The sequence below is a fragment of the Balaenoptera ricei genome, chromosome 5 (genome assembly GCF_028023285.1).
Source record: "Balaenoptera ricei isolate mBalRic1 chromosome 5, mBalRic1.hap2, whole genome shotgun sequence".
NCBI classification, from domain to species: domain Eukaryota; kingdom Metazoa; phylum Chordata; class Mammalia; order Artiodactyla; family Balaenopteridae; genus Balaenoptera; species Balaenoptera ricei.
The window spans coordinates 117,922,757-117,936,743 of NC_082643.1; the positions used below are offsets into that span (position 1 = coordinate 117,922,757).

The window sequence follows — 13,987 nt, forward strand, 5'->3', positions numbered from 1 at the left end:
CAACCAAGCCCGTGTGCCACAACTACTGAGCCTGCCCTGTGCTTCTGGAGCCTGTGCTCCGCAACAAGAGAGGCCGCGATAGTGAGAGGCCCACGCACCGCGATGAAGAGGGGCCCCCGCTCGCCGCAACTAGAGAAAGCCCTCGCACAGAAACGAAGACCCAACACAGCCAAAATTAAATAAATTAATTTTTTAAAAAAGTCAAAAAGTAAAAAACTGCCTAAATAAAATGAAATATAAAATACAGATGAAACAGTGCTTAAAAAGCCTTACTAGGTAAAATGTCTCAAAACTGTGTATTTTTGTCCTTTTATCATGAAATAGTCAGTAGTAGAAAAATTGCAAAATCTGGACTGAAATACTTCCTTGACTTTGATCAAAATTGCAATTTTGACCAAATTCTTATAGAGATATCTTTTTCATATTTGTTCATTTCTCTGGCCCCTTTATCTGTATTCTGTACATCTTAGGTATTTAGTACATATGTTCCAAAATTCTTCTCAACTATAGAAAATAGGGCAGCCTACTTCTCCAGATTTCCCAGACACTCACTGACTTTTTTTTTCTGCTTCAAATCAGATTTAGCTTGCACTTCTTGACATTACCAAAACAGATATAGAGATTAAGTATGAGGAATACTTGCTGGTTGTAGACAGACATTTTTTTAAAATATGGTAATATGATACTGATTATCTGGTCCCAGTTGGAACTGAGAGCAATTAAAAATCCAGCAGGTATTGCATAATTAGAATTTGGCAGCATAGAGCATGCAGTAGTAAAACAACTAATTAAATAATAATATATGATCATCCAGAATTGAAGGGTACATTAAGGAAACACTGAAAAATCAAGTAGAAATTGATAAAAACTAATAAACAATAAAACAACATAACACACCTGTTTTAGAGGAGGAGAATATAAGGATTGGGGGTAAATTTCAATATTTACAAATAACCAGAAGAAAGAGAAAGACAAGCTCAAACACCTACAATTTAATCTCAAAACAGACTGAATCCAGGGGCTTCCTGTAACTCTTTTAATTCATGCAGCCATAAGGCTAGAGCTGCCAAAATCCATATGTAAAGTCCTAATTGGTTGTTTGCCAATTTGTAATTGTTAGTAGGATTTACTGTCTCACAAGGTTTTAGAAACAAAATTGAGGGTAAGATAGAGGGGGGTACTAAAAATTGGAAGGGAACTCTTGGTAATTCATCTCCCAAAACCCATGGGGGATTGCCACCTGAAGGGCTGATTCCTTATTATTCAGGAATGGTTTCTTGCATTCCTTGAAGTTTGTTCAATAACTTAATGTAAGCAAATTACATGTGTGGGAAAGCCCATTTTCCTTCTTCGAAAAATCTCCCTTTCTAACCTTCCTCTTCCAACGCTGCCCCATTACCTCTGCACACACAACTAGAGTCAGGATCTCAGCGCTCTGATGGACGAATTATAAAGTTAAGAGCAAAAGTAGAAGACTTGCTTCACAAAAGTATTACAAGACTTTTTTTATATACACAAAATTTGGACAAATATATGTGGGAATGGATTTTGGAAGTATAGGCAAATAACAATTTTAGATGGAGGTAAATTTATAGATATGGTTGGACTTACATGTCATTCTGTATTCAAATATACTAAAACACTATTACTAACATGAAATAATTATAACAGTTATAGCTAACATTTATTAATTATTTCTGTGGGGCACTTTACAAAATATTGTTTTTATTTTACATGCTGTAAAATGCACTTATTTTGGTATATGGCTCATCTGACTTTGACAAATGCAGAATCATGTAAACACCACCACACTCAAGATACAGATCAATTTTAATATCCTCCAAAAGTCCCTCGTGATTCCCCTTTGTAGTCAACCCATCCCTTCACTCCTAACCCATGGTAACTACCCAATGGTTCGATAGTTTTGCCTTTTCCAGAATGTCAGATAAATGTAATCATACAATATGTAGCCTTTTGAGTCTGGCTTCCTTCACTAGCATGATAAATTATATTGTTGTATGTATCAATATTGAACTATACAAATTACTAGATTTTCTTTTTTAATATCTTCACTAGTTGAAGGACATTTAAATTGTTTCCAGGTTTTGGCAATTACGAATAAAGCTACTATCAACAGTTACATGCAGGTTTTTGTAAACATAGTTTTTTCTCTTAGTTAAATACTTAGGAGTGGGATTTCTACATCATGTTGTAAATATGTGCTTAATAAGAAACTGTAAAACTGTTTTCCATTTAATGTAATTGCTGATATGGTTGGATTTAAGTCTTTATTTGTATTAGTTATTTGTTGTTTGCCCTTCTTTTTTTCCCTCTACTCCACTTTCTGTGTTTGGATTATTTAAATTTTTTTTAGTAATCTGTTTTATCTCTTGGATTTCAAGCTCTATCTCTTTTTATTTTTCTTTCTTGTGTGATTGTGTAGATTGTTGCATCTAACCCTCTACTGTCTACCTAGAGTTTATATTTACCACTTCAAATAAAATATATGAACCTTACAACCATATAATCCCTTTCCCCTGCCCACATAGTGTTATAGTAGACATATGTACTACATCTGCATACACTGAAAATGTCACTAGGAAATATTATAATTTTGTTTCACCAGTAAGAGTAGAAAAATAGTATTAGTATTTACCTAGATATTTGCCATTTCTTTTGCTTTTCATCCCTGAAGTTCCAACTTTCCCTCTGATAGCTTCTCTTTAGCCTAAAGAACTTAGATTAGTATTTCTTTCAGAGCAGGTCTGCTGTTGACAAATTCTCTTAGTTTTTATGCTTCTGAAAATGTCCTTTTTTACTCCTTCATGCCTGAAGGATATAGAATTCTTGGTTGCTACTTATTTTCTTTCAACTAAAGATATCCTTACACTTCATAGTTTCCAAAAGGAAACTGCAATCATTCTAACACTTGCTCCTCTATATGAACTGTATCATTTTTTTTTCTGACTACTTTCATTTTTTTCCCCTTAGTTTTGACTTTCAGCAGTTTACTTATGATGTAACTGAGTGTAGTTTTATTTGAGTTTACTGTGTTTGGACTTTTCTGTTCTTTGAATGTATAATTTTTCCCCCAAATTGGGAAGTTTTGAGTCATTTCTTCAAACATTTTTCAGCCCCTTCTTCTCTCCTGCTGGGACTGTGATCATGCAAATGCCACTTAACTTCATCCATCTTCAAATTAACCATTGCTTTCCTCTGTCATCTCCATTCTGTTAGGCTATTCAGCCTATCCAAAAATGTTAGTATTTCAGATATTATATTTTTCAGTTAAAAATTTCCATCATGTTCTTTTTTTTATAGTTTCTACTTCTCTGCTGAGAACTTCTATCCTTCTATTCATTTCAAGAGTGTTTATATTTATCTCACAGTAATTGATTATAACAGCTACTTTAAAGACCTTGTCATCATGGGATTTGCATTTGTTGATTGTATTTTCTCTAGAGAATTGTCAAGAGCTGAACTGGAGAGTGCTGAGCTGCCAGGTATCTAGAAGTTCAATTAAAACAACACGCAAAATGAAGGTAACAGTCAAGCCTTTAATTGCTTATTGCTATGCTGTAAACAAAGAGGCCAAACAGGAAAAAGCATTGGTTCTCCCAGTGTCCCATTTTCCCACACAGAACAGCACTCAGTGAGGGGCAAGTGGACCAGCTCAGACCTGGGGATTCTTTTCCCTGCTGAGGAAGTCCCAAACAAAGGCTCATGCCCTTTTATGGACCTGAGAGAAGGGAGAGGAGAAGGGCCAGAAGTGGAAAAGTACTGAGTCAGAGATGAGAAGATATTTTCAAAGCTCTACTTCCTCCTCCAGATAAGGAGATCTTGGCAGAGGTACTAGGGAAAGGCCTTGGCTCAGGACTCCCTTACCCCCAGTACACTCATAAGGAGGCCTCAAAATGGCAGCACCTGGGTTCAGAATGCGGCTATGTGCAAGGCCATGGGCTGTTAGCTCCTGAGTCCTTGATTGCAATTCCTTTCAAAGACTTCAATGTACTCACTGTGCACAAAGTCTGGTGTAGGGAGGGCGGTTTTCTCCAGTGAGATCTTCCAGGTAAAGCCTTTGTAACTGGCTAGGGTTGGGCTTGAAAATCCACACATAGGATTTGGCCTGGACCCAGACTCTTCAATTTTCCTGTATGTTTAGCAGTTTTGTTTGTCTGTTTTTTATTTTTATTTTTTTTTAGTGTTTTATTTTATATTGGAGTATAGTTGATTAACAATGTTGTAATGTTGTATTAGTTTCAGGTGTACAGCAAAGTGATTCAGTTACACATATATATGTACCTATTCTTTTTCAAATTCTTTTCTCATTTAGGTTGTTACATAATATTGAGCAGAGTTCCCTGTTTTTAACATTGAGTAATTTTTATTTGTGTCTGGAACATACTGAGTATTATAACAACGTAAGTCTCTGATACTATTTGATTTTCTAGAGGCCATTGATAACTTTATTTTGCTTTTGTTTTGCAGGCTTCCCAGATATAAAACATTTCTTTCATTGCACAAAGTTTTAGTAGAAAGGGATACTTTAGAGGCTGTTTGCTTTAATGAATGACTGAAACTTTGATTCAGTAGTGACAGAATGGTGATGTACATAAAGTTCCAGATATTGCTTGATATTATATAGAGGAAAAAAATCATAAGATGTAAGGCAGTATGGGTGTGGAAGTATGTTTAATATGTACAATCTTTTTTAAGCACCTTAAGTTTTCTTGAATAGATCTACAAAATTATCTTTATCAAAGACTGAGAATATATTTGTAAAAATGAGTTCTAGCCCAGATGGAGTCACTGGTGAATTCTACCAAACATTTAAGGAAGAAATCATACAAATTCTCTAAAATATCTTTAAGAAGATAGAAGCAGAGGGAATATTTCCTAACTCATTCTATGAGATCAGCATTACCCTAACACAAAGAAACAGACAAAAAATACTGCAAGGAAATAAAACTACAAACCAATATCTCTCATGAATATAGATGCGAAACTTCTCAACAAAATTTTTTTAAAACAAATCCATAAAACTATAAAAAATACACACCACAACCAAGAGGAATTTATCCCAGTTATGCAAGGCATACTCAACATTTGAAAACCAATTAAAGTTATTCATCATATCAACAGGCTAAAGAAGAAAATCAAATGATCATATCAATAGATGCAGAAAAAGCATGTGACAAGATTCAACACCTATTCATGATTAAAAACTCTCAGTAAAACAGAATAGAGGGGAACCTCCTCAATTTGATAAATTTTAAAATAAAACTATAGCTAATGTCTACTTAACGGGGAGAAACTAGAGGCTCTCCTGCTAAGATCAGTAACAGGGCAAGGATGTCTCCTCTCATCATTCCTTTTCAACATCATATAGGAAGTCTTAACTAATGTAATAAAACAAGAAAAGGATAAAAATAAACACACTGGGAAGGAATAAACAAACTGTTTTGTTCACAGATAATACATACATAGAAAATCTGAAAGAATCAACAGAAAAATTCCTGGAACTAAAAAAGCAGTTATAGGAATGTTGCAGGATACAAGGTCAGTATATAAAAGTCAATCACTTTCCTATATATCAGCAATGAACAAGTAGATCAGAAACTAAAAATTCAATGCCATTTATGTTAAAACTCCCCAAACAGAAATACTTAGATAAAATTTTAACAAAGTATGTACAAGACCTATATGAGAAAAACTATAAAACTCTGAGCAACAAAATCAAAGAAGAACTAAATAAACAGAGAAATATTCCACGTTCACGGATAGGAAGATTGTCAAGATGTAAGTTTTCCCCAATTTGATGTATATGTTCAATGAATCCCAATAAAAATCCCAGAAAGTTATTTTGATAATACTGACAAACTGATTCTAAAGTTCATATGGAGAGGCAAAAGACCCAGAATAGCCAACACAATTTTGAAGGAAAAGAACAAAATCAAAACTCTGACACTGTGTGACTTCAAGGTTTACTATAAAGTTACAGTAATCAAGACAGTATAGTATTGGCAAAAAATAATTCAATGGAAAAAATAGAAAGCCCAGTAATGTACTCACATAAATATAGTCAATTGATCTTCAGCCAAGGGGGAAATGCAGTACCATGGAACAAAGATGATCTATATGATGCTGGAACAACAGGACCGCCCCATGCAAAAACAGAAAAAAAGAATTTAGAAACATATGCTTCAAAAAATTAGCTCAAAATGGATCGTAAATCTAAATGTAAGATACAAATCTATAAACCCCTAGAAGATAACAGAAAACCTAGATGACCTTGAGTATGGCATTTACATTTTAGATACAATACCAGAGGCACTACCCATGAAAGAAAGAATTGATAATCTGTTCTTCATTAAGATTCAAAAACTTCAAAAGACACTGTCAAGAGCATAACAAAACAAAACATGGACTTGGAGAATATTTGCAAATCACATGTCTGATAAAGGACTGTTATCCAAAGAACTATCATCCAATGAACTCTTAAAATTCAACAATAAATAAAAAAGAAATTAAGTGCATATTTCTAAGTGAAAGAAGCAAATGTGAAAAGGATACATACTGTATTACTCCAACTATATGACATTCTGGAAATGGCAAATGGTCAGTGGTTTTCAGTGACTGGGGAGGGGCAGGATGAATAGAGCCCGGAGAATTTTTAGGGCAGTGAAAATATTCTGTAAAATGCTACAGTGGTGGATACGTGTCATAACACATTCGTCAAAACCCATAGAATGTACCACACCAAGAGTGAACTCTAGTATCAACAATGGACTTTAGGTGAAAATGATGTGTCAGTGTAGGTTCATCACTTGTAACAAATGTACCATGGCGATTCTGGATGTCAGTGGTGGGGAAGGTTGTGCGTGTGTGGGAATAGAGGATATATGGGAACTCGACATACTTTCCAATCACTTTTGCTATAAACATGATACCACTCTAAAAAAATAAAGTCTATTTAAAACATTTAAACATTTTTAGAAACACATTTAGAAATGTTAGTGGATATTCCCTATAGCCTGGAGATATCTGTGAGACACGTGCCACATAATATTGGCTCCTAGGATCCTAGGATGGCAGAGACCAAAATGGACACTTAAGAAGAAGCAGGAGCAAGGTGGACATAGAGACAACTGGTCTGACATGGTAATAAGCCATTACCAAGACCTGAGCCAGTAAAAATACCTTGGAAACCTTTAATGAAGAAAAATCTTAGTACAACCAGGGAAGGACCCTGCAATAACATCATTAGAGTATGTGGTGAATGTTCTTTATAGCCTTCTCCAGGGTTCTGGGAATAATTACCAGGCTACCTTTGCACTAAGGAAACCGAAATACCCAGGTGTTTCCAGAATTATGGGAGACTAACACTAATTCCTGCAGATCCAGAAAGATCCTTTGCTGCTCATTGTGATGGCTTATGTAGGGCAGTTATTAAAAGGAGTTTTGATACAAGTCTAACTCCAAGTAAACCTCATTAGACCCTATAATAACCACAGGCTTATTTCCAAAGTTCCTAAGTTGGGTATTATAGTTGGAAAAGGTATTTTTAGGTAGAATTATTCCATTTATTTTCTTACTATGAATGTAAGTACCATTATTATAGAATAAGCCAAAAGCTATCACAGATTAGAAAAATACTTGTAAAATAAACTATTTAAAGAATACCAGAGTGTTGATTCCTATTGTACCCACAAACGCCTTTTTCCAATATGTTGAAATCTTCTGAAAAATGTCCAGAAGGACGGTTAGGATGGGAAATCTTTCTAGTAGGCAGAACTTCAAGGAGTACTTTTGTTTTTGTTTCCTCTTTGCCTAGAAGATCAGGCCTGAGAAAAGTATCTGCATTTATTTACAAGCTGTCATTTTTTATTGTTGTTGTTGTTAGATGGTTATGGACTTTGAACTGGTGTCAAGAGTGTTTGCAAAAGGCATTTTAATAGTCTATAGCGCAAAAATATAGGTGGCCTATGAGTTATCATTAAAGTGACTATTTGCTGAAAAGGTTTTTGGAAATCACCAGAAAAACTGACAAATGATTAATTCAACACTTTTTCCCTATCTTCTGCCATGTTTGTTCAGTGGGTATATTTACTCACTCAACCAATATTAGGATTACTGGGGAGTTCTAATGTGCCAGGAGCTATTTTAGGTGCAAGAAATAGAGAAGTAAACAAATCAGGCAAAATCCTTGACTTAAAATCTAGAGAATCAAATAGACCACATAAATATATGATATTGTCAGATAGTGCTGTGTGCAGAGTAAGGGGATAGAGATGAAATGAGGACAGGTGATGTTTTAGATAGAACAGCCAGGAAAGGACTCTGAGCAGAACTCATATATTTGTGGATTGAATGGCAGGATGGAAGTTATTAAAGGACCTCAATAACATCTTTCTCTCCTCATATGAAGTTTCTCTCTTCATATGAACCAATTTCCCTCCAGTAGAAACCAGCCAAGCCCACTGTGGCAATATACACCATGTGACCAGCCTATTCCCTACAGCAGTTGATTACCCTGGAACCTTTTCTGTTATGAATGGGACTATAATATTTCTCAGGAAAATATACACTTATTTTGAATTTCTTTTTGCTTTCCATGGCTGCCTTTTTTTTCTGCAGAATTATTGAAGACTTTTGTGGTTATATTGAATGTCTTTGATTACATCATAGTAGCCTACCCACACTGCTTCACATTTGGGAACTTATCTGAGAGCAAATGAAAGAATTGTTCAATAGATTTGCTGGTGTTACTATATATGACCTACTACCCAAATGTAATACCTAGCCTTAAGGAATAAGGGATGCCAACACTAAGCAAGTAAGCATTCAAAATATGCTCAGGTCAATGATCCATAGATGAGATGATTTTTTCCAATGCCAAAATGCACATATCTTGTCTCTGCGATGCCAAAGTGGGACAGATTATTTGATTATTGTAATTAATAATCTGTTTTCAAAATAAACAGGAAGTTGTAGTGTTTGCTGGAGGACAAGAGGGAAGAAAGGGGCAAGAATGTGAACCTAGAATGCATCCTTCATTAACAAACACACTGGCATAAAGTTAAGTAAATGTTTACTATATATGGAGGGCCATTTGGGTGCTTCCTGTTTAGTTTAAGACCACCAATATAACTTCATGTGCATGTAATTAAGAGCTTACATCCATGAGACAAAATTTTAGGTTTCTCAGGATAAAAAAAATTATTGCACTAAAGCAATAGTTGAAGATATAGAAAAAGAAAAAGGAATGAATAACAGAAGAGTGAAATCATTTGTGACAGCCATGCCCTAGTGCCAGTTAGAGAGGTGAAGTGAGAACTGAGAACTATGTCCTATGCCAGCATCTCTTCCTGTTGTATCACACATATATGTATATCATATATATATCGTATATAACCTGTTGTAGCAATATATATCATATAGATGGATGTACATATATTTCACAGATGTAATACATGCATAGATAAGTATAATATACATACATATTATTCTGATGTATATTTAATCTTATTATATGTTATATCTATTTATGTAGTGAAATTTCTTTCTTTCTTTCTTTTTTTTTTTTCCAGCTTCATTTCTGAGTCTAGGAAACTAAAAAAAGAATGGCCATCACCTAGATGTATTTAGCTTGGAGATAAATGTGGAACTAATGAGCCTTGAGATGTAATTTGTATTGCTTGAAGATAATTGGATTATGTTAGTGGGAACATAGTTGGGGAGAGTGAAATGATAGGGAGAAAGGTTTATAGTGACATTGTGAAACCAAAGTTGGAATTACTTAGGACTTTTTTTTTTTTCCTTTTTCTTTTTGGCTTCCCAACACATAACCTCATTTCTTTGGGGAACTGTCTATACATATAAGCATAGAGTTTGACTCTAATAATATGAAACCAAAAAAAAACTAGATATTTACTTCCCTAGTTGCCCTTTCAACTAGAACACACAAAAATTGCTCAGCCTCAGACTCTTACCTCTGACTTGTATGCACGATTTAATGAAGCAAAGAAGCAGAACCATGAAAAATGCATTTGGAGCCAAATGCTGCCACTAGTGGAAGGAGCAACATGTAGTTTTCATGGGAGACAGCAGCATCATTGCCAATGGTAGCATCCAATATCCATTTCAAATGGTCTCCGTGGTGCAGGGTGTGCCATCTGGTGTTGAGGGCTGTTGGCAACTGGTGCCTTCACTAGACTGTTTGGTGAATGATAATTGACCAATAGCTCTGGCTGGCCAGTTTTCTTTTCCTCCTGCTGACTTTCTAAGCCTGTTTCTCCTTCCTTCTAGAGATTCAGTGAACTGTCAACATTAGTATCAATAAAGTATTTCCTGCTTAATTCAATCAGAGTCCGATTATATTGTTCACAAATAAGCAACAAACATGACTAGTAGGTACATGGACTTTTGTTAAAATTTTGATCATTGTATATGGTCAATTTATTTGGGTCATGAGTACATATTACCCATATCATAACACTGCATTTTTTTCCTTTTAATTTCAATCAGTATTTTTATTGGCTGTGTCTTTTGTCTATCTGTGAAATCTTCTCTGGTCTTCTGTATTACACATTCTGTTTTTCGTGGTATCATTTTTTTCTTAGTGTTGCCAAGATGATATTATAATGGTGCTAATGAGATTTTGAATTTAAAGTAAACAGTTTATGTTATTTAATAAGGAATACTTGTGATTTTCTGTTATCATTTTTAGAAGTCAAGCAAGGTGAACTGAATTCCTCGAGAGCCATTAAACTTTTATACCTTTATAACTCCTATAATACAGTGTAATATACCTTTTATAAAATAGTGTAATGGTCTTCTCTGCTGTCTCTAGTTTTGTTTTTCTGATATTCTGAATGCAATGTATGTACAAGTACAATTCTCCGCACAAAAGATCCAGCACTCAAAGCTTATTATTGGCATGCTATCATGCTCTAAAATTTACTTTTGGAGATTATGAGTCCCAGAATTTTCTAAAAACATTCCATGGTTACTAACTCTTTTCATTTTTATTTTTTGAATTGCAAAATCACTTGTGTTACAGCAAACAATATCATATAAAAAGGTGGAGGGGTTATAAATTGGGAGGAATACTTAATTAACCTCACAAGGTAATGTTCTTGCCAAGTCCTACATACTGAAAACACAGAAAAATTGAGGAGATTCTAGATTCCTCACCTGATTCCTGTTTCACAAAACAAATCAGCGCTATGTTGGGAGCTGGCAGATTTTTCTTATTCTAGTTCTATTTGTCTTACATTTAATATCAATTGCTCCCACATTTTTAGTCTGTCACTTTTAGTTTTAAATGTTGTGGAGGAGAGTTTTCATCATTTTCTGTTTTTGTGAATATGTGGCAAAACAGTAGAACATCTGAAGAAATTCCAGCAAAATGTCCTTTTCAGTTGATAATTGTTTTTAAAAAATTATAACTGAAAGGTTAAAAAAAATAAATAGGGGATATTTAGATGAACTCAGTATCTATTTTTCCAGATTAGGAGCACCCACGCTTTAAGAGAGAAGAACATCGCCTTGTATTTAAGCAAAACTAACGGGGTCTCTTACTTCATTATTATCCGATCCTGGAGGCTAATTTTTATTTTTCTTAGGCCTTAGATTTTCTTGAGGTCAATTTGCTAGGCTATTCCTAAAGCTTCTCAAGTAATATGAAAAAAATTTAGAAAGGGCTTTTAAACAAGGTACGATTATGTTTGGTTACAGCATCGTTTTTAAATTTGGAAAATGAAGAGTAGTCATATTGATTGCAAATTATTGACACTTCAAATGAATTACACACATTCATAAATAACTTTGTGTACTATTTTTAATGTAAAATGCTCATATTTAGTTTTTAGCTCAATTTCAAATGTATAACTTCTCTTCGTTTTAGGTACCTTAGAAAAAGCCCACCTTGATTGCCATGCACCATTGTGTTTCTCTTGCCGAAGTTACTGACACTATTATTCTTGTTGAAATTTTACTACAGATAGTATAATTACAAATTGATAGAAAACCTGGCAAGTACACAGATAAAATTAGAATTCATGCTTTCATTGTAGAAGATGCTATAGCTAGAAGAGATGAGCAGGATATTCCAATAATCAGTATTCATGTTTTTGCATTGTTTTCAGAATACAGCATATTCTGTTGTTATATCATTCTTAAAACCTAGAAAAATATCGGTGACCCTTCTCTAGATATATGGTTCTCAAGATCTGAGAGCATTTAATGGAATAACTTTGACAATAATAACTTGGTTTATATACCAAATAAGTCAGATATTCTCTTTGAACAAATGAAAAGATGTTGATTACAGAACTTAAGACCAGTTATGTTAAAATTGCACACATACATTTTTTTGGATATTAAATTTAAAAGGTGTATTAATTCTCATATGGTACTGAAGACAAACATTTGTTAGCAAAATGGATATCCTCCATGAAACTTGTTAGTTATACTACCTGCATATTAATTATAGTAAAATAGTATACTTGTCTCTACGATGCTTATTATTAAAGAGAAAAAATTTCCAGAATGAAGTATGTTATGTTGTACAGTTAGGACAGTGTTGATTAGATATTTAACTTTTATTTTGGGAACTTATATTATTTTCTTACTGCTGTTCATTTTCATATCCTTTTCAGAGTGGCTTGATTTAGGAAAATAGCAAGCTGCTGGTAATTAGGAGACCCAATAATACAGTAGTTTTAAAAAAAATAAATTTCTGTCTCCTATAACACTCCTGGAGTGATGAGTCCAGGGTAGTAGTGCAGCCCTGCTCAATCAGGGTGCTCATCCAGGGACTCAGACTGCTTTCATCATGTTCTGCCATTCTCTAGGGCAGGGACCTGCAAACATTTTCTGCAAAGGGACAGACTGTAAATATTTTAGGCTTTCCAGGGTATACGGTGTATGGTGCAGCTACTCAACTCAGCCATTGTGGTGGGAAAGTAGCCATAGGCTCTATGTCATGAATGGACATGGCTATGTTCCAATAAAAATTTTTTAAAAACAGGCAGAAGGAGGGATTTGGCTTGTAGGCTACAGTTTGCCAACCCCTGTACTAGGGCATGTTGTTATTGCATGGTTGAAGCTGGGTCACTGCCATGTCTGAGTTTCACTGGCAAGGAGGGGAAAGGAAGTATGGAATTAGCGTACTGTTTTTATAACATCCAAACATGGAAGTGACAGGTATCACTTTGGTTTACATTCAATTAGCAAAAATTTATTCACCATTTCTAACTATAAGGAAGGCTGGAAAGGATAGTTTAGCTGAGCAGTAGTATATATCCAGCTACAGTTCTTTCTTTTTTCTTTTCTTTTTTTTTTTTTTTAATGGAAAGAGTAGAAAAAGGATTTTGGTGAAAAACAAGCAATCTCTGTCACAACCACACAGAATTTGGTGAGAAAAATACAGAAAATTGATATCATAATATTCTCCTCTCATGATTTAGCCAGACAACAAAAAGTATGGAGAATGACATGTTATCAACCTCCTAAATATATAAAATAAAATTGTATTTATTAAGGCTTTATATATTATAAAAGCTATTTATCATTATTGTTATCTTTGACACTGAATAAATTAGCTCTAAGTTGGAATGCTTAACAACTATTCTAGATACTATAAAATTAGTAGTTTTCAACTGTTGCCTCATTTTTTTCTTTGAGTTTGCATGCCTAACACAGTCTTAAACAGAATCTATAATTCACAACCTGCAGAAATTGATAAATGTATCTATGCAGTTTTGTGGAGAATTTATGCCATTTGAAACAGCTGACTGCAAACTGGGTTGGTGAAGCTCTCCAGCTGTCGGTGGTTTGCTAGGGAGTGTCATGCTGCCTACAGATATGTCAGTATTTTATCATATATTTTTCCAAAATGCACATTTTAAATCTATTTTCATTTTTTATCTAAAAAAAATCTAAAAAAGAATTCCTCAAAGTTACTAGAATATATGAAGTTAGT

At 34.3% G+C, this 13,987-nt stretch overlaps 1 protein-coding gene across 4 annotated transcripts in view; it reads right to left on the reverse strand.

The window, feature by feature from the left end:
- LOC132366631 (bifunctional heparan sulfate N-deacetylase/N-sulfotransferase 4) overlaps window positions 1–13,987 on the reverse strand; it is an 843,093-nt gene that overhangs the window by 447,709 nt on the left and 381,397 nt on the right. For all 4 annotated transcript variants that reach the window (XM_059924230.1, XM_059924226.1, XM_059924229.1 and 1 more), the window contains one exon: window positions 6,073–6,144. The gene's annotated coding sequence lies outside the window, so the exon portion shown is untranslated. The remainder of the gene's footprint in view (window positions 1–6,072; window positions 6,145–13,987) is intronic.